Genomic DNA, 25,658 nt, shown 5'->3' with positions numbered 1-25,658 from the left:
CACCCTGTATTCTAATGCTAAGTACTCTAACCACGCCCCCAAAACTAGTCCTGCCAATGCAAGCCAATAGTCAACTCCTTGCACATAAATCACTAGAATCAGGTTTCAACATTTTTTTCCTACAGTTTCCCAACTTCATATGTCACTGACTGACTTGCACTCCCCAATGTGCTTTGCATGATACAGTGCAACTGTCTGATAACTGGGACAGTAGTCGTGCGTTGTGTAAAAAAGGTTTTATGATTGTTTACATTGGTATATACTGTTTTATTGCACACATGTATTATATGTAATTGACCGACAGCCCTATAATATTCATCTTATTCTGTATATAATATTCAATTTCCACTAGCCATTCTTATTCTGTGGAGTTTGTCAGTTAATAATACTTATTAAAGAAGGGCAAGTAAAACAAAAAATAGATTATACCTATGTTTAGTGTACATGTCATGATGGGGTTTGTAGGTCTCCCGATTATTGTAATTTTTTAACGTTGCTATTCGCTGCAATAAGACATTTTTTACCGGCCAGATGTACCAAAAATGACATGCAGAGACGGGCTCCGATAGCAGCAGGTCCATGCGATGTATTAGTAGTAAAGTGATCATATTAGCGGTCACTTCACTGCTATATCAAGACCGCCAGCGGCCAACTGTGCATGCTTGGTCCACAGCCATTACAGGGGAGGGTTACAGAGGAACCCTCTCCCTGTAAATTTTGTGAAGTGTAGCCCATAGATGCCATTACTTTGCATTCCAGAGCTTGGTAAGTCAGACACCTTCTCAGCCTCCATAGAAACTTAGGGGTGGCTGCGCTGCTGTCAGAAATGGCGTGATATTTCTGAGATAATGGATATAGAGGATATATCGGAGTTACCTGCCCCCTATGGATGCCTCATTCATACATAGGGGGATATGTCATATTTGTGGGTATACCACGAAAACTAATGTTTTCAGGGCATATGGCGCAAATATTATTTGACCAATAGGTCCCTTATTAATTATACAAAAGTAATATTGATATACAGGGTATTAGGTAAACTTGTTTATTATAAGGAATCACAACCCTTACATGCCCCCAGCTGTAAATTAATGTTGATAATACTTTGGATTTCTGAACCTGTATAGAAGCACAGTCCATAGCTCCTCAGTGACTTCTAATACTGTGGGGCTGATTCAATTAGACACGAGCTGCCAGGCAGTAACCTCCCTACCTCTGGTGAATACCGGTGCGGGTAGGGGCAGGCAGGCTTGTAGTGCACGCACAGGCAAAAAAGGGTATGAGGCCCCTCGGGTTGAAGGCGGGGCCTCGCAGCCCGAACCCCCATTTTTCACACTCCGGGGGTCCCAGAGGTGCGGACTGCCCCACGGGGATCGGTCTGTTTGCAGTGCCAACTACCTCACTGTGTCAGGAGCTGAGTGCTGCACATAATGCTACAGTGAAGCACCCGGCTCCTGTCACTAAAGACGAGTCTGCATTTTGGTGTCACCCCTCGGCGGGTAACACCCGGGTGCTGTCTGCACCCTCTTGTGATGCCACTAATGCCAAGACCTCCCACTGCGCACATAATCCCAATTATGGTAAATTATTTCTACTGTCACCTCCTCTGGCTGCAAGCAAAAATGTGGAGAGTGACACGTCGCCATTCCGGCAACAGCTTAACTGCAGTTGAATTGGCCCCACAGTATCTTCATCATTTAAATGTGAGTTTACTATTCTATATAGAAAACAGGGATCAGTGCTAATCATTTATAAATATTGATAATAATTATGAAAGCTCATGCACAGAACAAATATGCTGTAATGCAGAGCAACCAGACTTTCCAGAAATGTAAGCTGAACACAGACAATGTACAAAGAAATATACACACTATGCTCTATGCACACAGTGTCACAATATATAGGGTAGACTCATTCAAATAGGGTTGGGTATGGGTTGCCGGCAGTCAGAATCCCGGCGGTCAGAGTCCCGACACCGGGATCCCGACAGGGTTAACATACGGACACTTGTTGGTCGGTATGCTAACCCTTCCCCTCTCCCTACCCTAACCCTCCCTTATTGGTGCCTAAACCTAACCTCCCCCCTAGTGCCTAAACCTAACCTCCCCCTCCCTGCACCCTAAACCTAACCTCCCCCCTAATGCCTAAACTTAACCTCCCCCTCCCTGCACCCTAAAAATAACCGCCGACCCTAAGCCTCCCCCTAGTGCCTAACTTTAAACCCAACCCTCCCCTAACCCCCCGATACTTCCCAGCGGTCGGGATTCTGGAGCCGGGATAACAATGTCATCAGGATTCAGATGCCGATATATCGACCGTCGGCATCCCGCACGCCGGGATGCTGACTACATCCCTTCAAATGATATAACAAGGATAAGAAAACTTTTTAAAATTGCTCCACAAAACATTTGCCTCACTTTGCATTTGGGCGCAATATTTCTGCATGTGAATTTGGTCATGTGTGCCCATTCCTGCCTGAATCACACCACACAGAATAAAATGACCATCGTCATCTTAGCTCTAATCAACAACTAAAATTATGTATAATGTGAAGTTCTAAAACTGTGCACAATTGTCAAATTGTCTCTAATTTACTCATCATTAGACAGCCTGTAATGGGGCTTCAGGGCGCCCTGTGTGCTGCTGCCCCTCTCCCTGAGCACATGCTGTCCTAAGCCTGCGCTCCAGGGGGTGGGTGGGCCAGAGCGCCATGACCGGAGCACAACATCACCAGCCGGAGCGTCCTCAGGACACTCCGACCAGTTGTACAGGCTGCAGGGTGCGTGGCCGAAGCTTCTAAAGTACCACCCTCCTTACGACTCTGTCTTTTAGACAAGACACCTTTTGAGTAATATTAAATGTGCCTGCCACATACAAGAACATACAGTAAATACAAAAGAAATTATGGACTTTGCAGAGAATTTACAGGATGAAGAGAGATACATATTATGCAATTGCTTGCAAAAGAACTGGGTTCTGCCGCCCCGCTGCTCATTTGAGTATGACGACTGCTTCTGCAGCAAAGTTTTTAAACCATCTCCATGTCCTGCTATGTTCTAACTTGTTTTGTTCATACTATTTCTGTTCCGGAACTTTGTAAGGTGCTGCGGACCCCTTATGGTGCCATATAAATAAGGGATGATGATAATAATAATAGTAATAATAATAATAATAATAATAATAATAATAATAATAATAATGATGATGATGATGATGATGGTTAATACTATACAGCATTGGCAAATCATTTGTGTGTTGTATTAAATCATATATTCGACATTGTGACCGTACCTCTGTTTTATGCCAAGTACCCAAAGTTCTGTCCCGAAACTGTGTTGTTGTTGCAAATGCTTTCTCACAAATAATGTTCAAACACATTCTGAGGTAACTCAGATGTGAGATGTCAGCTATTTCCACACTGTGAATAATATCTATTTGGACCATGCTACCAGACAGACAACTCCAAAGTACTGTTACGCAATATAACATCCAAATGTCTGCACATTTCTGTGACGTAATGTGAGGACAACCTTTCTGTGACGTAATGTCAAGACAACCTTTCTGTGACGTAATGTGAGGACAACCTTTGTGTGACGTAATGTAAGGACAGCCTTTCTATAAAGTAATGGCCGGGATGTACTAACCTTGCGGTGTACATCCTGCCAGTCACCGCAACCTTACTAATCGCATATGTAGCCACATATGCAATTAGTATCGCAAAAGACAGCTCTTGCGATAAGAGCTGCCCTTTGAGAAGCAGCTGACACTGGGTGATTTGGTCTCCGTGGCCCCCTCCGAGCCCCGGGAACTTCCTGCTGGTGACCTGTGCAGGAAGTCCTGGGCACCTCCTCCTCCCTGCACCCGGAAGAAGATTAGGAAGAGAAGGAGGCGGAGGACCCAGGAGGAGCACAGGTCGGTGACCAGGAGACTAAAGTGAGTGGGAGCCAGTGCTGGGCGACTGCGGGGCGGGGAGGCGGCGATGAAGCATCGAGTGCGGGATGCGATAAGAAGCCCATAGGCTTCTATAGAGTAATGCCAGGTTTTTCTGGCATACCCTCTGCACCGATAATACTGCGGCCGGGGCTTAGTACATCCGAAAATTCGGAAACACCCCCCCCCCCCAAAAAAACCAACGGGTTTTTTACCTCATTTTTCCTTTAGTACATCCCGGGCCAATGTGAGGACAACCTTTCTGTGACATAATGTGAGGACAAGCTTTCTGTGACGTAATAGGAGGACAACCTTTCTGTGACGTAATGTGAGAACAACCTTTCTGTGACGTAATGCAAGGACAACCTTTCTGTGACGTAATGTGAGGACAACCTTTCTGTGACGTAATGTGAGGACAACCTCTCTGTGACGAAATGTGAGGACAACCTTTCTGTGACATAATGCGAGGACAACCTTTCTGTGACATAATGCGAGGACAACCTTTCTGTGACGTAATGTGAGAACAACCTTTCTGTGACGTAATATGAGGACAACCTTTCTGTGATGTAATGTGAGGACAACCTTTCTGTGACGTAATGCGAGGACAACCTTTCTGTGACGTAATGCGAGGACAACCTTTCTGTGACGTAATGTGAGAACAACCTTTCTGTGACGTAATGTGAGAACAACCTTTCTGTGACGTAATCAAGGACAACCTTTCTGTGACGTAATGTGAGGACAACCTTTCTGTGACGTAATGTGAGGACAACCTCTCTGTGACGTAATGTGAGGACAACCTTTCTGTGACGTAATGTGAGGACAACCTTTCTGTGACATAATGTGAGGACAACCTTTCTGTGATGTAATGCGAGGACAACATTTCTCTGACATAATGCGAGGACAACCTTTCTGTGACGTAATGCGAGGACAGCCTTTCTGTGATGTAATGTGAGGACAACCTTTCTGTGATGTAATGTGAGGACAACCTTTCTGTGATGTAATGCGAGGACAACCTTTCTCTGACATAATGCGAGGACAACCTTTCTGTGACATAATGCGAGGACAACCTTTCTGTGACGTAATGTGAGGACAACCTTTCTGTGACATAATGTGAGGACAACCTTTCTGTGATGTAATGCGAGGACAACATTTCTCTGACGTAATGCGAGGACAATCTTTCTGTGACGTAATGCAAGGACAGCCTTTCTGTGACGTAATGTGAGGACAACCTTTCTGTGACGTAATGTGAGGACAACCTTTCTGTGACGTAATGTGAGGACAACCTTTCTGTGACGTAATGCGAGGACAACATTTCTCTGACATAATGCGAGGACAACTTTCTGTGACGTAATGCGAGGACAACCTTTCTGTGATGTAATGTGAGGACAACCTTTCTGTGATGTAATGTGAGGACAATCTTTCTGTGACGTAATGTGAGGACAACCTTTCTGTGACGTAATGTGAGGACAACCTTTCTGTGACGTAATGTGTGGACAACCTTTCTGTGACGTAACGTGAGGACAACCTTTCTGTGACGTAACGTGAGGACAACCTTTCTGTGATGTAATGTGAGCACAACCTTTCTGTGATGCAATATGAGGACAAAGTTTCTGTGATGTAATGTGAGGACAACCTTTCTGTGACATAATGTGAGGACAATCTTTCTGTGATGTAATGTGAGGACAACCTTTCTGTGACATAATGTGAGGACACACTTTCTTGCTTTAAGACAAAGATTAGAATTAGGGATGTGCGCCGGACCATTTTTGCCGGATTTGGATTTGGTTCTAATTCGTCGTCCGGCTTTGGATTTGGATTTGGATTTGCCAAACTGCGGTGACTGGCTTTGGATTTGGATTTTTTTTACAAAAATTGACAAAAAAAGCTAAAATCACATAAATTGGTCTTTTTTTTCTTCCTAGAGTATTATTAACCTCAATAACATTAATTTCCAGTCAATTTAAACCATATCACAGCTTATAATATTGTTTTCAACATTATTGTCCAAAGGTTGCAGTGAGCTGACTGGTTACTAAGCGACATAGCAGTGGCACAACGACACAGACACCACAGTATAAAGCACATCTTTGACACATTGCCACACAGCAGTGGCAGAAATGAAAAGTAGTGCACCCACCCAGTGGGGTACGGCCAGCAGAATCACAGTACTTGTTTACATAGTGGGCTATGGCCCAAGGAGTCACAGTGCACAATCTTATTCACATTACACCGCACATAGGGCCTGATTCACATTACACCATAAAGTAGTGTCTCTTATTTATGTTACGACACACAGTACTGCCCCTTTTACACAATGCCCACAGTAATGCCCCTTTTACACAATGCCCACAGTAGTGCCCCTTTTACACAATGCCCACAGTAGCGGTGTCCCTTACACAATGCCCCCAGCAGTGGTGCCCCCTATGCAGTCCCCTTAGTAGTAGGGTCCCCTATGCAGTGCCCCCAGTAGAATGCCCCCCAGTAGTATGCCCCCCATTAGCAGGCTCCCCAATAGTATGCCCCACATTAGCATGCCATCCAGTAGTATGCCCCCCATTAGCAGGCTCCCCCAGTAGTATGCCCCCCAGTAGTATGGCCCCCCCCAGTAGTATGCCCCCCCAGTAGTAGGCTACCCCAGTAGCAGCCCCCCCCCAGTAGTAGGCTGCCCCAGTAGTAGCCCCCCCGTGTAGTATGCCCCCCCTGTAGTATGGCCCCCCTGTAGTAGGCTGCCCCAGTAGCAGGCCCCCCCAGTAGTAGGCCCCCCAGTAGTAGTAAGCCCCCCCAGTAGTATGCCCCCCCAGTAGTATGCCCCCCCCAGTAGCAGGCCCCTCAATAGTATGACCCCCCAGTAGCATACCCCCCCAGTAGTATAGCCCCCCCCAGTAGCAGGCCCCTCAGTAGTATGGCCCCCCCAGTAGCAGACCCCCCCCAGTAGCAGACCCCCCAGTAGTATAGCCCCCCCAGTAGCAGACCCCCACCAGTAGAATAGCCCCCCCCAGTAGCAGGCCCCCCCAGTAGTATGGCCCCCCCCCGCACCCCCAGTAGCAGACCCCCCCAGTAGCAGACCCCCCCCCAGTAGCAGACCCCCCCCAGTAGCGCCCCCGGCCCTTGCACAAGTAAAATAAAAAAAAAACTTACCTGTAACCCCGCTCCCGCGCCGTCCGCTCTGCTGTCACACGCTGAGGAGGGAGCCGGAAGACGGAGCTCATGTGTGAGCTCCAGCCGGCTCCCTCCGTGCAGCAGCCAATGAGAGTCTGTGTGACTCTCATTGGCTGCTGTAATAAACACACAGCTGCCGCTGGCGGCTGTGTGTTTGTGTCTGTGTAGGGCAGACCGCTATCACAGCGCTCTGCCCTACACAATAGGAGCCCTGATGTCGGATTCTCTAGTGAGAATCCGACATCAGGCGGCCGCCGTTCGGCCCCGAACGGGGATCCGAGTCAGGCGGTGAACACCCTAACAGGGTTTGGGTGGACTCGGATCCCCAATGTTCGGAGCGGTTCGGATTCCACAGAATCTGAGCCACTCATCTCTAATTAGAATATGAAGACATTTGGAGATATTTATGAAATCTGATGCTCGGGGAGCTCTACAGAACAAGTGTATGACATAGCAACTGATAGTATTCTGTCATATTTCCAGCATAGATTAGAAAATCAAAGCAAACAGCACTTCAGAAATATCTCTCCAAAAACTTATGGCAGAACTTGTCCCATCTCTAACATACGGTACATACCTTACAATATTTCAGAATCTGGATAAGGGGCATGGTCACGTTACAATTAAAGATGTGCTTTTAGGTCTCCGATTTGAATCAAGGTCCGGAATGTGGTTTACTATTGGGGTTCTGAGTTAAACAGAGTCCCTGCTGGGGTCTGCTGTAAGCTCGGAACTTGCATTTGAAAACCGAATTATGTGATTTTAGCTATTTTAATTAGTTTGAAAGCAAACCAAAACAGAAAAGAACCAAAACACTTGAGGTTAGTTTTGCCAAAACCAAAACGTGTTTTTTGTAACTGTAGTTACAATGGGGGCTTGGCCATGCCCTGGGGTTGCCATACTATCTGCCCATTAGCTACATCCCCTCCAAACACTCATTCAATGTGCTGCTGGAGCAGGTGTGTGCGGCTCCCGTTTACCCCAGGTCTGCCTTTCAGAGCAGCTGTGAAGGGGGCATACCTCATAACTGTCACAACCTATCTGGCCTCCCCAAATCCCTTCTCTCCCCTCTCCAGTCTGTCCTCAATGCTGCTGCTCGGCTGATCTTCCTCTCAAAATGCTCTGCATCTGCCTCCCCTCTCCTACAAGCCCTCCACTGGCTCCCCTTCCCCTTTAGAACCCAATTTAAGGTTCTCACACTCACTTACAAAGCCCTCAGCCATTCCCCTCCCATTTACATCTCTGATCTCATCTCCCTTCACTCTCCTGTCCGCCCTCTTCGTTCAACAAATACACGCTGCCTCTCATGCCAATTGATTACTTCCTCCCACTCTCGCCTCCAAGATTTTGCCCGCGCTGCTCCCCACCTTTGGAACTCTCTCCTGCTGCCCATCAGACTCTCCACCTCTCTACAATCCTTCAAACGGGCTCTCAAGACCCACTATTTCATCAAAGCCTTCCAGCTCTCATCTTAACTTGCTGCTACATACTCCTTCCTCCCTGCCTACCCCATCTGTTTCACTCCTGTTTGTCTGTCCCTCCCCCTTAGAATGTAAGCTCCTATGAGCAGAGCCCTCTACCCTCTTTTGCACCTCCTTACTATACCTTCATCTACTTCTTACTCTCTACCAGGGCACCTAACACTTGATTGCTTTGCATTGTTGCTTATCTGGGTGTTATGGTCGTGAATGTTGCAATGTATATTATCCATGTCCTGTAATGTATTGTACTGTACTGTAAGTCACTGTAAATCAATCTATTTGTTTATGTACTTTGTAACGCGCTGCGGAACACTTGTGGCGCCTTATAAATAAACAATAATAATAATAATAACCAGAATACACATATTGTGCAGGTAAGGGCGTTGGAAAAGAAAGGCTTTAGGTGTGAAACAATATAGTGATGTATAGTCACCATACAAAATCGTTTGAGGGATGAGCCACCTTTCAAAATGCAAAAGTTCATGCGTATATTGTATGACCACAATGCGTTAACTCCGTTTCATAAAAAAGTCAGGAATCCTAGTGGTGAGCGGGTTCGGTTTTACTCGGATCTTTTTATTGGCTATCGCCGAACACGTGTTTTGGATAGCGAATAAAATCGAGCCGAATTTGCGGTAAAGTGGCGATAAGAACCGAGTAAAACCGAGTAAAACCGAACCCGCTCACCCCTAGAATTAACATGACTATTGCACAATCCTGCAACACGTTCTGGATCACAGAGCTCCAGCTTCTGTGTTAAGTTGCTCACAATAGATCCACGTTCTGGCGTCTCATTATGGTGGAAACGCTCTGGCGTTAACACAGAAGCTAGAGCTCTGTGATCCAGAACGTGACACAGGATTGTGCAATAGTCAGGTTGGTTCCTGGCTTTGTATGATACGGAGTTAATGCATTGTGGCCATACAATATACGCATGAGCTTTTGCATTGGACAGTCGGCTCATCCCTCAAACGATCTTGTATTGTGACTATACAATGTACATCAATATATTGTTTCACACCTAAAGCCTTTTCCTTATGTATATGTGATCAACTCCATATAAGGTATATAGAGGGGATTGAATATTCCACTGGTCCCAATACTCCATTGAGGCATTTCATAGACACATTGGGCCTGATTCTCAGACCCGTACGCTATGCTGCGCTCGCACGCATTGAGCGATTTTTCACAATCTGTGTATGCATATGAGTCGCAATGCGCGTGCGCAAACCAGTCATTGCGATGGGAAAGTGCTCGTCCGTAGCCCGCAGTCGGGCCGCTATTTTGAGTGACAGATAGTGCTATTTGTGGGTGGTAACATGGGAAGGTGCTTGTAAACGGGGGTGTGGATGTGCGAACGCAGGCATGCCCGACCGTCAGAACGGCGTTTAATGGGTGTGCATAATTAGCAAAGTAGCGTCATTACACACGTGACTGGGTTGTATTTTAGCCTGAACTACTCGCAATGTTGTGGTGGGAAAATGGCTACCACAAGCGCTGTGAGCAGCTCCGATGGCTCTCGATGTTCCCGAGTAATCTTGTAACTGCCGGAGATGACGTGTGTTGCGAGTGGCAAAGGAGCGTCTTTATACAGGTGCCAGCGCATAGTGTGGCCGCTCACTATTACTTAGTGGGCGGCTTTACACGACGCAGTGCGAGCACATGATTTAAATAGCCGGCCCCTTTTAGCCAGCGAGCGGCCGCAAATAGCGTCCGGGTCTGAATCAGGCCCTTTGTGTTTTAGTTCCACAACAGCAATATTGTGTTAGTTATTTGCCACAAGACGTAATGTTTGGAGGCACATTTACACTGTGTATTAATCAGTGGTGAGCGGGTTCGGATTTCCGAAATCTGAACGCCCCCCCCCCCCCCCCCGAACCCCGCTGATCCGAGCCGGGAACTGAGTCAGACTCGGGATTTCCCGCATGGCTCGGAACTGAAATCGAGGCAAAGCGTCATCATCCCGCTGTCGGATTCTCGCGGGAGTATTGGATTCTAAAAAGGTCCCACGATCGCCACCATTTTTCATTCCGGCTGTGAGTTAGGAGGAAGCTGGGAGCTCAGGGCCTGATTCAGACACGCTCGCAAGCGCTATGAGCTCACAAGCGGGGTGATTGTTAGGCAGTGCGCACACGCGACGTGCACAAGCCCCGGAGCGAGAGAGGAATTCTCTCGCTCCGGGGCTCGCTACAAACGGGGCGGCTGTCGATGTTGATCAACAGCTCGCCCCGTTTTGCAGGCAGGGAGGGGGAGTGGCTACACAAACGGAGGCGTTCCCGAAGGAACACCTGCCATTTGTGGGAGGCACCACTGACATCACCAGTGATGTCAGTGGAGAGCTTCCTGGTCTGTTAGAGCAGGAAGCTATCTGGGGCTTGCGATGGACGAGACCCTACCACAAGGGTCTCGGGGCAAGCCGCGATGGTTGTGACCATCGCAACCATCACCTAGCCGTTCACAAAAGCTGTGGGTGGTCACCCACACCTTAGCGAGCGGCCAAGAGGCCGGTGTAAACAAAACCCCGTCCGCCCTGATTCAGGCCCTCAGTGTGTTAGACGGACTAGTCTGACTCTGTTATAAATAAAATAATAGTAATAAAGTACAGCTGGCTACTGTTTTCCAATCATATAGTCATATTTATAATTTCACATACAATACATAGGGGCTGGCTGGCTACTGTTGTCCTTGTCCATATAGGGGCTGGCTGTTGTCCTGTCCATAGGGGCTGGCTGTTGTCCTGTCCATAGGGGCTGGCTGGCTGAAGTGCTGTGTTGTCCAGGGGTGCCCTGTCTGTTGTAGGGGTGCACTCATATAAATAATTTTTACAGGGGGTGCCCTGTCTGCTGTAGGGGTACACTCCTACAAATAATTTTTACAGGGGGTGCCCTTTCTGCTGTAGGGGTACACTCTTACAAATATTTTTTACAGGGGGTGCCCTGACTGCTGTAGGGGTACACTCTTAAAAATAATTTTTACAGGGAGTGCCCTGTCTGCTGTATAGGTACACTCATATAAATAATTTTTACAGTGGCTGCCCTGTCTGCTGTATAGGTACACTCATACAAATATTTTTTACAGGGGTTGCCCTGTCTGCTGTAGGGGTACACTCATACAAATAATTTTTACAGGGGTTGTCCTGTCTGCTGTAGGGGTACGCTCTTACAAATAATTTTTACAGGGGCTATTCACTCCATAAACATAATGGAAAACAAAAAATTGGAGGATAAATATAAAATAGGGAAATATCAAGAACCACTTCCTCCTAGTGCTGAAGCTGCTGCCACTAGTCATGACATAGATCATGAAATGCCATCAACGTCATTTGCAAAGGCCGATGCCCAATGTCATAGTAGAGGGCATGTAAAATCCAAAAAGCCAAAGTTCAGTAAAATGACCTTAAAAATAAATTTAAATCGTCTGAGGAGAAACATAAACTTGTCAATATGCCATTTACGACACGGAGTGGCAAGGAACAGCTAAGGTCCTTCCCTATGTTCATGACTAGTGGTTCAGCTTCACATGACGATGGAAGCCCTTCTCCTCCCGCTAGAAAAATTAAACGAGTTAAGCTGGCAAAAGCACAGCAAAGAACTGTGCGTTCTAAGAAGATATCACAAATCTCCAAGGAAAGTAATAGTGTGGCAGCGGTTGCGATACCTGACCTTCCCAACACTGGACGGGAAGAGGTGGCTCCTTCCACCATTTGCACGCCCAGCTGATGACTTTGACAGCCCACTGGGTATATGTATCACCTTACGCAGCAACAACAGCAGCGTCACCAGTAGCAGCATCTCAAAAATGCCTGCTCATTCCAAGGCAGGCTACGCTGTGTATCACCGGTTTCAGTAAGAGGCACACCGCCGACAATCTCTTAGAGAAACTGGGGTAAATTATCGCCCAATGGCTTACCCCACTTAGACTCTCCTGGGGATTTGTGATATCTGGCAGCGCCACCTATTAATATTGTGCAGGCATTACATCTGGGCAAATTCCAGCACGTCCCATGCTTTGCTCACACAATAAATTTGGTGGTGCATAATTTTCTGAAAAACAAGAAGGGTGTGCAGGAGACGCTTTGGGTGGCCCGAAAAATTTCTGCCCACTTTCGCCATTCAGACTGCGTGCCAAAGACTGGAGCACCAGCAAACACTCTTGAACCTGCCTTGCCATCACCTGAAGCAAGAGCTTGTGACGCGGTGGAATTCAACCCTCTACATGCTTCAGTGGATGGAGGAGCAGCAAAAGGCCATTCAGCCTATACATCCACCTATGACATAGGTAAAGGAGGAGGTATGCACCTGACTCGAGTGCAGTGGAGAATGATTTCTGTGTTGTGCAAGGTTCTCCAGCCCTTTGAACTTGCCACACGTGAAGTCATTTCAGACACTGCCAGCTTGAGTCAGGTCATTCCCCTCATTAGGCTTTTGCAGAAGCAGCTGGAGAAAGTGAAGGAGGAGCTAAGACGGAGCGATTCCGCTCGGTATGTGGGACTTGTGGGTGAAGCCCTTCATTTGCTTTGCCAGGATTCGAGGGTGGTCAATCTGTTGAAATCAGACCACTACATTTTGGCCACCATGCTCGATCCTAGGTTTAAAGTCTCTCTTTCCAGTGGACACAAGCCTGCAGAGGTGCAAAGACCTGCTGGTGAAAACACTGTCAGCTGAAGACCAGCCTCCAGAAAGTACAGAGGGACCTGTGGTGGTGGATTCCAGCTAATACTCTGTGAGGATGAGGATGTACACAACACTGACGAGGGTAAGGAATCAGTGGATTAATCTGTAGAGACAGATTAATTGTGCAGGGACAGATTAATTGCCAGCTTGTTTTGTGGGGGCCCAAACGAACCAATCATTTCAGCCACCGTCATATGGCAGACCCTGGCGCTGAAATGATTGGTTTGTTAAAGTGTGCATGTCCTGTTTATACAACATAAGGGTGGGATTGGGAGGGCCCAAGGACAATTCCATCTTGCACCTCTTTTTTTTCGTTGTATTATGTACTCTTTGGGGCCTAGTTTTTCAAACTGCCATCCTGTCTGCCACTGCAGTGTCACTCCTAGATGGGCCACGTGTTTGTGCCGCCCACTTGTGTCGCTTAGCATAGTCATCCAGCTACCTCGGTGCAACCTTTTGGCCTAAAAACAATATTGTGAGGTGTGAGGTGTTCTTCAGAATAGACTGGAAATGAGTGGAAATGAATGTTATTGAGGTTAATAATAGCGTAGGAACAAAAAAATAATAATTCTGTGATTTTAGCTATTTCAAAAATACAGATACAAAACACAAAACAAAACCCATAACACAAAAACCGGAAGCGTGGTTTTGGCAAAACCAATCCAGATCCAAAACACGAAGAAAGATCCAGATCCAAAACCAAAACAGGAAAAGTGGCCGGTGCACACCACTAGTATTAATGCTTAATGTTATGTTTTTAGTTTTGAACTGCAGCTCTCTTATACATGTTTAACTAATATATGTTTAATACATTTTTATAATTATTATACAGTCTTGGGTCATTTTGTATTGGAATTAGCGCAGACACCTTTTTTACATCCCTCAGGTGTCAGTAGCTGGTTCCCATACTGGACAACATTTGAAGCGCACCATCTTTCCTTTCTTATTTGCACTATATGTCTAAAAATGATATAGTCTTCCTAATCCTAAAGCCATGCTATAACTTGGTATATAAGAACACTATGACTCACTAATAAATCAGTCATACGGTACCCCTTTAACACCTGAAACCCGGATCCAGCCCAGGTCACTGAACACAGTTTCAAGCCATGTCATGGCAGCTTGAGACCTGTTTACACCGCAGTCAGGACCCGGGTTATTGCCGGGGCTTTTCCTTTGACAGCGGTTGGAGATGACATCATCTCCAAGCATCGGTGAGCCGGCTCTCCAGAGGGTGTTAACAGGACCCAGATTGGATGACCTGGGTAACCCATTCATACTACAGTGTTACACGGATCGTTCCTATGTTAATCCCTGCTCGCTACCCGGGTTGGATTGCTGGTCAATTGACCCGGGAATCTAACCCTGGCCTTTTTACAATGAGCTGCGACCTGGGTCTGACGCAACAATAACCCGGGTTATGTGGGCAACTGTAAAAGGGGTATACTTGCCAATTCTCCCTGATTGTCAGGGAGACTCCCTGAAATAGTAGCAATATCCCTGACTCCCTGAAGAGTCTAGCAATCTCCCTGATTGCACCTTACCCCCATTACGTAGCTGTTAAATACTTGGAAAAATAAGAAATCAGAGATATATAGATCTGAATGGGATAATCAGTGCCATTTCCCTCCATTGGCACAATGATCCCCATGGCTACATGCATTTTCGTATCAGGTTTTTCGTGGCCACTTATATGGAGCCCCTTGTAAAACACAATACATGAGCAAGCCCTGAAAAGTATCAGTGTGTTTTCATCAACATGTAGATCTTACTAACTACTTTGATGCTCGTGTACATTTGGATGTAAGTCAGGTTTATGATACTCCTCTCATATGTATGAGTACATCTCCACTATACCGCCGCGCTCATAGGTGTTACTTTCACAATCTCCCTGAAAAGCTTTTTCAAAACTAGGCAGTTATGGTAAGGGGTCTATTTACTAAGCCTTGGATGGAGATAAAGTGAACGGAGATAAAGTACCAACCAACCAGCTCCTGTCATTTTTCAAACACAGCCTGTGACATGGCAGTTAGAAGCTGATTGGCTGGTACTTTATATCCATTCACAGGCTTAGTAAATAGACCCCTCAGTGAGAAGCGACGGAGGTGGAGCCGGTGGGGCCAGTGACAACAGTTGCCCTGCAGCAGCCGCATTCTCTGCACCTACTGTCTGATATCTGCTGCAAAATTGGACAGGTGTGTAGGCATATATTTGGTGTTGAATCTGAGTCCAGGGGGTATATTTACTAAAGTGCAGGTTTTTAGAAGCGGATATGTTGCCTATAGCAACCAATCAGATTCTAGCTATTATCTTCTAGAAGGTACAAGATAAATGTTAAGTAGAATCAGATTGGTTGCTATGGGAAACATCTCCACTTGTAAAAACCTGCACTTTAGTAAATATACTCCCAGGTCTCCAGCAGCAGGATTGTGTAAACAGTCTGGTCTGGAGTTGGATCCTCAGTAGTACAGTGTGTGTAAACACATCTTAAGTCATGCAGCGTCATATCAGATGAATAATTAGCATTACCCATTGTTTTTAAATTAAAAACTGCAGGTATAACATAAGGAGGTTGCTGAAGAGGTAAGGGTGTCAGGCCAAAACTTGTTATATAGTCCTCACCTGAAGATGTTGTTCAGATTCTTTTTCTGAAGATGTTGCTGTTCAGGACCTTATTAGGAGATGAAATAAAAAGTCCATATCAGTTATCGTTATCAGTCGCTTAAATAAAGCAGGAATTACTCAGAGAGTATCACTGTAGGACAAAATGTCACCACAAAATGGCTGCCAGTAGCTGGGTATACCTTATATAGGGCTGTGACCTGCATTGTGACATCACAATGCATGCAGGCAGCAGCTAGAGATGGCTGTAGCTTAGATCAGCTCTGGGCCCAGATGCCCTACAGCAGCACTCTGATGAGAATAGAAAGGCCGGGGCACAGGAGAGGCAGTGTAATAGTGCAGGGAGAGGGCAGGGCCCCAGAGGCGTCCTGGGCCCCATAGCAACCACACTCTCTGCACCTACTATAGCTACGGCCTTGTGCGCAGGCAGGACAGTGACCTCAAATCAGGACTGTTCCACCTCAATAGGGAAAGACAGGAGGATGTCTATAGTCATGACACTATTTGATCAATTTTAAAAATCAAGAGTGTTTCTGCATAGAATACAATGTTATATCTACAAGGTAAATTCAGAACTATTATTTTTATACTTGCCGACCTGATTTAGATGCTTTCTGCAGTTGATATGCTACCATAACATAGGGCCTGATTCAAAGATGGACACAGTAAGCACAGCAACTGAGAAAAATTGCTAATGCTGCAGGACGCGTCCTGTGTAAATAGACGCCTCATTGCTTCTGTGATCCGCTGCTGCGTCAGAAGACGCAGCATCAGATCCTCTGAGTGATCATCGGCCATCTAAGTAACCCTCAAGTTATTCAGGATGGCAGGGGATTTCACGCTGCAGAGGCCAGTAACCTACATCGGAACACCACAACACGCCTTCATTTTGGGAAACGCTGCCCCCTGTTCACCCCCGAATGGCTGGAGCCTGCCTGTCAAATAGGCTGCGGCTTAGGGACACTGCACCCAACAACGCAGGACCTGTTAAGCACATGCGCAGTACAGAAAACATCAGAGATGTACTTAAAACATCGGATTGCGTACATCTCTGAATTAGGCCCATAGTCAGAAAATAGAAAATAAAATGTAATACAGTTTAAAAAGTGGAATTTGTTTCTGATATATGAGTCTCAGATATTACATTGTGTGAGTGGGATGCACTATCCTCAGAAATACAGTCAAACCTCCGAAAATGGCGTTTTCGGAGGTTTGACCACATTCTGCATATGCATCAAGCGACACTTTCCAGAGCTTGTCCCTGATTGGCAATGCCATCTATAGATGCACCAGCGCCCATCTTGATTGATTGATTACCAGTTATTTATATAGCGCACACATAGGGGGTCATTCAGACCCACTCGCGAGCGGCAGTACGCTCGCAAGTGGGTCGATGGTCCCCACTGCGCATGCGCACGACGGAGGGAGCTCCGTCATGCGCATGCGCGAGACCCGGCGAGCGAAGGACTTTCCATCGCTCCGGGTCTCGCACCCTTTGGTGGGCATGCCTGCCAGACGGAGGCGTTCCCATGGGAACGCCTACCGTCTGAAGCCGGCCCCACTGACATCACTAGTGATGTCAGTGGGAGTGATTTTGGCTCTGATAGAGCCAAAATCACTCCTGGCCTTGCGGCTGGGAAACCCGACCGCAGGGTTTCCCTCGCAAGTCCGATGGTTGCTATGGCCAAGACCATCGCGACCATCTTTTTGCACGCTCGTATATGCTGTGGGTGGCGACCCACAGCTATACGAGCGTCCAGGAGGACGCTTCATATTAATGGAGGAGGGCCCTGATTCAGAGCGAGCGCTCTGGTCAGAGCGTCCGGCTCTGAATCAGGGCCATAATCCGCAGCACTTTACAGAGAATATTCGGCCATTCACATCAGTCCCTGCCCCAGTGGAGCTTATACTCTATGGGCCTGATTCAGAGCCGCTCGTAAGCGGCCGCTCGTTCGCTCTGAGCGATGTTTGCCCAACTGCGCATGCGTACGGATCGTTATACGCATGCGCGAACCAGTCAGTGCGGTCGAAATTCATGTGCTCACAAAATAGCGAATGCCTGATAATTTGAGTGACAGAATGAGGCATATGTGGGTGGTAACAGGGGAAGGTGCTTGAAAACGGGGAGTGGAGATCAGAACGCAGGCGTACTTAAAGGTCAAAACGGGCGTTTTATGGGTGTGCATAATTAATACAGCAGCATCATTGACCACGTCACTGGGTTATTTTATAGTCAGAACTGTTCGCATGATTGCGGTAGGAAAAACCAACCACAAGAATAGCGAGCAGTTCATACGCTGGTCGATGTACTCGATTAATCTAATAAATAGCGGACATGACGTAGGATGCGAGCGGCCAGGGGGTGTAGTTTCCCAAAAAACGTCCGCAAGTTTTGTTCGCTCGTTCAGACATAGAGGTGTGAACAGACCGCAAAGAGCGAATGGTTCATTTGAATAGCCACCCCTTTTTTCTGAACGAGCGAGCGCAAATAGCGTCCGGCTCTGAATCAGGCCCTATATTCCCTATCACATGCTCACACACATACACACTACGGTTAATTTGTGTTGGGGCCAATTAACCTACCAGTATATTTTTGGAGTGTGGGAGGAAACCGGAGCACCCGGAGGAAACCCACACAAGCACAGGGAGAATATACAAATTCTGCACAGGTAGGGCCGTGGCGGGAATTGAACCCATGATCTCAGGACCTCATGCAAATGGCCTGCAAACAGGGACACTGATAATAGCCCATCCCTGCGATTTGTAAAAAGTAAAATTATTACTTTACTTCCGGCCTGGCAGAGCTACACTGCATATCCGTTGATGTGTAGGCTGCAGTTACCATTACATTCTATGACAATGGAGCCCTTTGGCTAAAATGGCTAACACCATCAAATGATGGTACATATCATATTTTAGCAGCCCCATGGAAATTTAAAGCGACTGCCTTTGCGAATGAAAACAGAGGTACCGCAGTAGATAACTCTATTGTCTGCTGCGGTCATTCCATCCTATTTGATTTTTGCAGTTTTCAGGTGATTTCTCGCAAGTTAGTATTTATAATATGCCCCGATGTAATTTTTAACTTTGCAAGATGTTTTAGTCATCCCATTCTGTAATGCAAAAAGCTCTTCAACTGCCACCTAGTGGTGGCAGAACTTTCAATATTTGAGCTATTATTATTTTTCATGAGGCAAAATTAATTAATTGTTTTGTTGTAAATAGTGCAATTGCTTAGCATTGTAAAGAACACTGTGTAAGAGAATCATTAGAGATAACGCAGGGCCTATAACGACCTTGGCCCTCATTCAGAGCCGTACGCTCAGAGCAGAGCGCACGCTCTGCATGAGGGCCGGGCTCCATTTTCATGGAGCGTCCTCCTGGACCCTCGTATAGCTGTGGGTCACCACCCACAGGCTATACGAGCGTGCATTTTGATGGCCGCGATGGTCGTGACCATCGCGACCATCGAAATTGCGAGCCGGAGCCTGCGGTTGAGGTTTTCAACCGCAAGCTCCGGAGTGATTTTGGCTCTATCAGAGCCAAAATCACTCCCACTGACATCACTAGTGATGTCAGTGGGCCGGCTTCTGACGGGAGGCGTTCCCGTGGGAACGCCCCCGTCAGGGAGGCACGCCCCCGGCACGCCCACCAAAGGGGGCGTGCTGTCAATCAACATTGACAGCACGCCCCCTTTGATCGGACACAACGAGCGAAGGAAAGTCCTTCGCTCGTCGTGTCTGGCGCATGCGCACGACGGAGCTCCCTCCGTCGTGCGCATGCTCAGTGCAGACCATCAACCCACTTGCGAGCGGACAGCCGCTCGCGAGTGGGTCTGAATCAGGCCCCTTGTTCTTTATTAGACTCTACCCGGAATGGAAAGTAATTACTACAGAGTATGGTTAGTGATGTTGTTTTTGTTTGACAAACTGGCAAATATATATTTTGTTTCTCATTACATCTTCATTTAGTGTAAAATTTATTCCTTGCATTCCCCTCCTTAAGGGAACTATTTATTAATATTGGGCTTTAGATACAATAATTATAGTTTTTTTTAGCGTTATATTGTATATCACAGCAATAAGAATTTAAATACCACTGGGGTGAATTAAGAAAAACAACTAGAATCCTAAAGTAAAGTGATTGCTAATGCAATCACTTTGCTTTCTGCTGTGGAACCCTCGGCGCACTAATGTGCATGTGCGGTCATCAGACTGCACATGGGCAAGTGACCATTACCTTACAGAACCCTCTCCCGGGAAAAAGTGTGATCTGTAGTCTACACGCTACAATGGCTAATGCTGTCTAAAGATGGTTACCGGGGCCAAGCTCCAAAATGCAAAGCTTGGTATATCTCACAATGTAACATGGGGGGCTGCTATTGTAATCGGAAATGGCAGAACTGCAGCAGGTGACCCCCATCATACATTCTGGGGATGCTTAAGGTTTGTTAATAAATATGCCACTAAATACATTACCCAACAAAAAGTAATACAAATTCAGTTTTCCGAGACAAAGTGTTTACTTGTTTTCAGCTTGCATTTAGGGTATGAATGAATTATAACATCAGAGAAGCCTTTGGTGTGATGTACTAATGCACCTCATTGCTAACAGATTGGTGGATCGGCCCCCAGCCTCCTCAATCAAGTATGGAAAATAAAAACTAAGGCCCCCATTTATCAACGATGCATAACCTCTTTAGCGCTCACTAAAGGGGTTATGCCAGGTTTCTGGTTTGTGGTAATCTAAGATTACCTCTGTTTGTCAATAAAGATGAGCGGGTTTGGTTCCCTGAGAATCGAACCCACCCAAACTTCGGGGATCCGAGACAGATATGAGTCGGCTCGGGTTTTCCCACCTGACTCGGATCTAAAAACGAGGCAAAACGTCATCATCCCGCTGTCGGATTCTCGCGGGTTTTGGATTCTATAAAGGTCCCACAATTGCCGCCATTTTTCATTCCGGGTATGGAGAGTGAAGAGGGAGGGAGCTGGGACCTGTGCTGTGCTGTTGTTAACTTGTTATAATTATAATATTAATTGCACACTGACGCTGTGCATAGGGGCTGGCTACTGTTGTCCATAAGGACTGGCTGGCTGCTGTCTATAGAGGGGCTGGCTGGCAGTTGCCTATAGAGGGGCTGGCTGGCTGTTGTCGTGTCCATAGGGGCTGGCTGTCGTTTTACTGTCCATAGGGGCTAGCTGTTGTCCTGTCCATAGGGGCTGGCTTGCTGTAGTGCTGTGTTGTCCAGGGGGTGCTCTGTCCATCAGGGGTGCTCTTCACCCAACCCCAGTATGAAAATAACAAAAAATTAGTGTTAGCCACACTTGTCATTAGTGCAGGGGTGCTGTGCTCCTTTGTCTGTTAAGGGGCTGCTGCCTCTTTCAGGGGTTCACCCCAGTGTTAAAAAAATATATAAACAATTTTTTTTTTATGGCATGTTAGCCACACCTGTCATCGGCGTAGCTGCGCAGGGGTGCTGTGCTGCTGTCTGTCAAGGGCTTCTGCATGTCAGCCACACCTGGCTGTCACTGTCATCAGCAAGCATAGCTGCGCAGGGGAGCTGTGCTGCTGTCTGTCAAGGGCTGCTGCCCAAAAAATAAACATTTTTGTTGTGTGTGTGTCAGCCACATCTGGCTGTCACTGTCATCGGCGTAGCTTTGCAGGGGAGCTGTGCTGCTGTCTGTCAAGGGCTGTTGCCCAAAAAATAAATGACATTTTTTTCTGTGTACGTGTCAGCCACACCTGGCTGTCACTGTCATCGGTGTAGCTGCGCAGGGGTGCTGTGCTGCTGTTTGTCTAGGGCTGCTGCCCAAAAAATTTATATATTTTTTGTGTGTGTGGTTGTGTGCGAAGTGAGTATGGAGGACAGTCACATGACTGGAGAGCAGGATCCACATACCAGTCTTGTAGCTGCCGGCAGCAGTCATGATGACAATGCAAGGCCATCAACGTCATCTATGAAGGCCGATGTACCAGGGCTTAAGTCAGGCCAAAAAGTCAGGCTAAAAAAATCAACTTTTACCCCGTTAAAGCAAAAAAAAATGTAAAGCTAAGTGAGCTTTAGAGAAACAAAAAATTGGCAATATGCCATTCACTACACAAAGTGGCAAGGAAAGGATAAGGCATTGGCCTATATTTATGATGACTGATGGTTCTAATGATAATTTAAGCCCCTCTGCTTGTAGGAGAGGTACGAAAAAAATAAAAATTGTTAAGACGAGTAAGACACCGGAACCAACTGTGTGCTCTAAAAAAATCACAAATCCCAGAGGAGAGTCCAAGTGTGTCCGCTGTTGCCATGTGTAAGCCTGACCTTTCTAGTAATACTGTACTTGAAGAGGATCCTCCTTCCACCATTTGTGTGCCTTCTGACATAGAAATCGAGGATGCTTCTGTGGAATTGCACGAGGAGGATGAGGAGGATATTTATCTAGTTGGCGATAACAACAAGGATCATGAGGATGTTGTTGATGATGAGGATGTTGATGGCGAGGATGTTTGTGTAAAAACTGCAAATCAGGCAACAGTTGTTGCCCATGGTGGGAAAAATTCTATTGTTGGCATGCCTGGGCAAAGGACCAAAAAATCCACTTCTAATGTGTGGAATTATTTCCAACCAAATATAGACAACCATTGCCAAGCCATTTGTAACCATTGTCAAGTAACAGTGAGTAGAGATAAGGACCTTAACCATCTTGGAACCTCCTCCCTGTTACGTCACTTGCAGCGCATTCATCAAATTGGAAAAAGTATTTAAAATTCTAAAACTTTGGGCACAAAAACCGGACAACAATCAGTCCAGTGTCACCTAGCTGTTCCCTTCAATCTGGATCCAAGCGCCTGCAATCTCCACCACCAACACCTGCATCATCATCATCAACATCCTCATTCGTGATTGGAAGTAGTCCTGCATCCAATTTCATAAGCATGACTGATTCCTCTCCTATCCGTGATTCCCCCGAAGGATCCTTGAGTGCTATGCCTGTTGCTGCTGCTGGGGGTGGATCTTCATCCCAGAAAGGGACCAAGAAGACTACTACTAATAGTAATTTAAAAAAACAATTGACTATTAAACAATCCTTTGATAGAGGAAGCAAGTATAACAGCTATCACCCAGTTTCACAGCGGATCACTGACGCCATGACGGCTGTAAAATAATAAAAATGAGGATGATAGTGTGGATGAAGTGCAAAAGGAGTATGAGGGGGGAATTTGTGTCCTATCTGACGCTAATGTGGATGTTGGTGATAAGGATGTGGTTTGCGTATATCAGCCACCAGTGGCAGCAGTTCTTGCTAATGATAAAAAGAAAGCCAGAAAAGCAACGTCTTGGGTGTGGAATTATTTTATTCTAAATTCTGGCAACAGTTGTGAAGGCATCTGCTCCATTTGTAAATCCAAAGTTAGCAGAGGAAGGGACGTTAACCATCTAGGCACCTCCTCCCTGTTACGTCATTTGCAGCAAGTTCATGTCATTTGTTTAACAAAATTATAATTTGTATATTAATAACAAGCAGTCCAGTATAAGCTACCAGCAGTTTGGACCAGCACATGCAATCTCCACCACCAACACCCTCATCATCAACCTCCTCCTTAATAATTGAAGGTAGTCCTTCCAAAAAATGTTTTGTGGGGGCCCAAACAAACCAAGGAGTTCAGCCACGAAAGTGTCAGTCCTAGTGGCTAAAGTGCTTGGTTTGTTAAACTGTGCATGTCCTTTTTAATATCCCACATAAGAGTGGGTGGAAGGGACAATTCCATCTTTCACCTCTTTCCTTTACATTTGGCACAATTTGGGGCATTGCCAACTGACATTGTTATAGTTTATTAAACTGCCATCCTGTCTGTCACTGCTGTGTGGCAATGTTTCATAGATGTCCTATATTTTATTAAACTGCCGTGCGTTTGTGCTGCTGCTCTGTTGCTTACTTTAGCCAGCCAGCTCGCTGCAGCCTTTGGCCTATATTGGAGAAAAATAGTGAAATCAATATCGTGAGCTGTGAGGTGGTTAAAAATGCCTAGAAATGCCTGAAAATGATTATTAAGTTTAATAATACTGTAGGGAAAAAAAACAGGCCCAAATGATGTGGTTTTAGCTGTTTACATTATTTTTTGGAAAAAATACAGATCCAAATCCGAAAAACAAAACACCAAAGAAAAAAATCCAAAACCAGATTCAGATCCAAAACCAGGGGAGATCCAGATCCAAAACCAAAACACTGGGGTCGGCGCACATGTCTATTTGTCAAGCATCGCTCTTGCCATCTTTTAGATGGCAAGAGCGATGCGGGCCCTATTGCTTGCAATGGAGATCTGGCGGTGCCTTTCCGGCGTCAGTGAAGCCTTCCAGGCACTGACGGTTCCCAGTCTCATGCACATGGGCAGACGGACCATCGCGCATGCGCATAACACTGTAGCCCCAATGCTGGTAGCATTAGGCTGCCAGCAGCCCAGCGGAGGACCTGGCCGAGGATGAGGACTTCACTATACTTCGCGGGAGATGTAAGTATTGGTAAATACCAGTAAATTTTTCATTTGTATCACAGTGATAAATTTCACTGGTGTTTAATATCGTTGATAAATGGGGGCACAGTGACTATTACATGTTGTAGTAAATCCCTTCTGGAAGTGCACTGTACTTCAGCATATGTGGGGCCAAAACAACTGCTATACCTGATAACAGTGTGACAGAAATCAGATTATTACTGTACATGTGGGTAACAGGCAGGGGCGTATCATGGGCAGGGCCAGTCCAAGAAGTTAACAAAGGTGTTTGGCTTCCTAGATTGAGTGAACAGTGGTGAAATATAATGAATGACTATGGAATACACATTGGGTGCATCCTATTCAATGTTCTGTGGGCCTGATTCAGCAGTGGATGCAAATGCAATCGCTACTGTAATCGCTTACAGATCGCAGTTACTAAAATATGCTAATGGCTGCCAAAGCACAGCCGACATAAAGACGCCCACTGCTGCCATCTCATATCCGTCCAATGTCACACTCCTGCGTAAACATCTGTACCATATGGGGCGGATTGGGAATTAAAAGTGGCCCTGGAAAAAATCCTGAAAGTGGCCCTATGTGCGCGCGCCGTCAGCATGCGCCTGAAAAAGTGGGTGTGGCCTTGTGACAAGGGGTGTGGCCGCATGATAAATTCTATGCTTGCAAGTTACTCCCCTTATTTTCATCATGCTGGGGGCATGCCCACTGCCCCAGGCCCTCTCTTCAGTGAATAATCACAGCATGTGAATAAGTATTTTCTTACCTATATGATTTCTCAGCAACGGGGTTTCTCTGAAGAAATGGATCCTCCCTGGACAGGCAGTGTCTTGAGTCGGTATTCACTATTCATGCAGGAGATCATATGGTCTCGAAGCCGCCTGTTTGTGTAGGAATAAAGCCAATGTTAGCCTCGTGCAATAGAGATTCAATCATGTAATACATAGTAACAAGGTTTGGGGCATGACAACATGTGGGTTTCCCTTATCAAAAATGTTATATTAATAAAATATATTTGCTCGTTTGGTGCCATTTGCATCTGTAATATGGTTTAATTAGAATTGTTTTCTTACTGAAGATTACTTTCCCCCAGTATTTTCCTCTAATAGTACCAGTGGTCCTTCCACCCTCTATGTGTCTCCAGTACCATCGCCTTGGTGTGTCTCCAGCCAATGCCCCCTCGTGTGTATCCCCAGTGCTATCCCCATACACCTCTCAGCGACATCCCCCTGCTTCTCTCCAGCACTATCCTTCTGAGGCTCCCCAATGCCATTATTCTGCGTCTCCC

At 46.3% G+C, this 25,658-nt stretch overlaps 1 protein-coding gene across 1 annotated transcript in view; it reads right to left on the bottom strand.

The window, feature by feature from the left end:
* The window catches only part of SLC16A12 (solute carrier family 16 member 12), a 152,007-nt gene extending 126,839 nt beyond the window's left edge, over nucleotides 1–25,168 (bottom strand). Inside the window, exons 1-2 of the mRNA XM_088444314.1 lie at nucleotides 25,137–25,168; nucleotides 15,866–15,914 (exon numbers count right to left, since the gene is read on the bottom strand). The gene's annotated coding sequence lies outside the window, so the exon portion shown is untranslated. The remainder of the gene's footprint in view (nucleotides 1–15,865; nucleotides 15,915–25,136) is intronic.
* Nucleotides 25,169–25,658: the final 490 nt, after the last annotated feature.

The sequence above is a fragment of the Taudactylus pleione genome, unplaced genomic scaffold (genome assembly GCF_031769625.1).
Source record: "Taudactylus pleione unplaced genomic scaffold, aTauple2 ptg000354l, whole genome shotgun sequence".
Taxonomy (NCBI): domain Eukaryota; kingdom Metazoa; phylum Chordata; class Amphibia; order Anura; family Myobatrachidae; genus Taudactylus; species Taudactylus pleione.
Note: the sequence above shows the minus strand (reverse complement) of the source record. Positions and strands in the feature narration are given on the sequence as shown.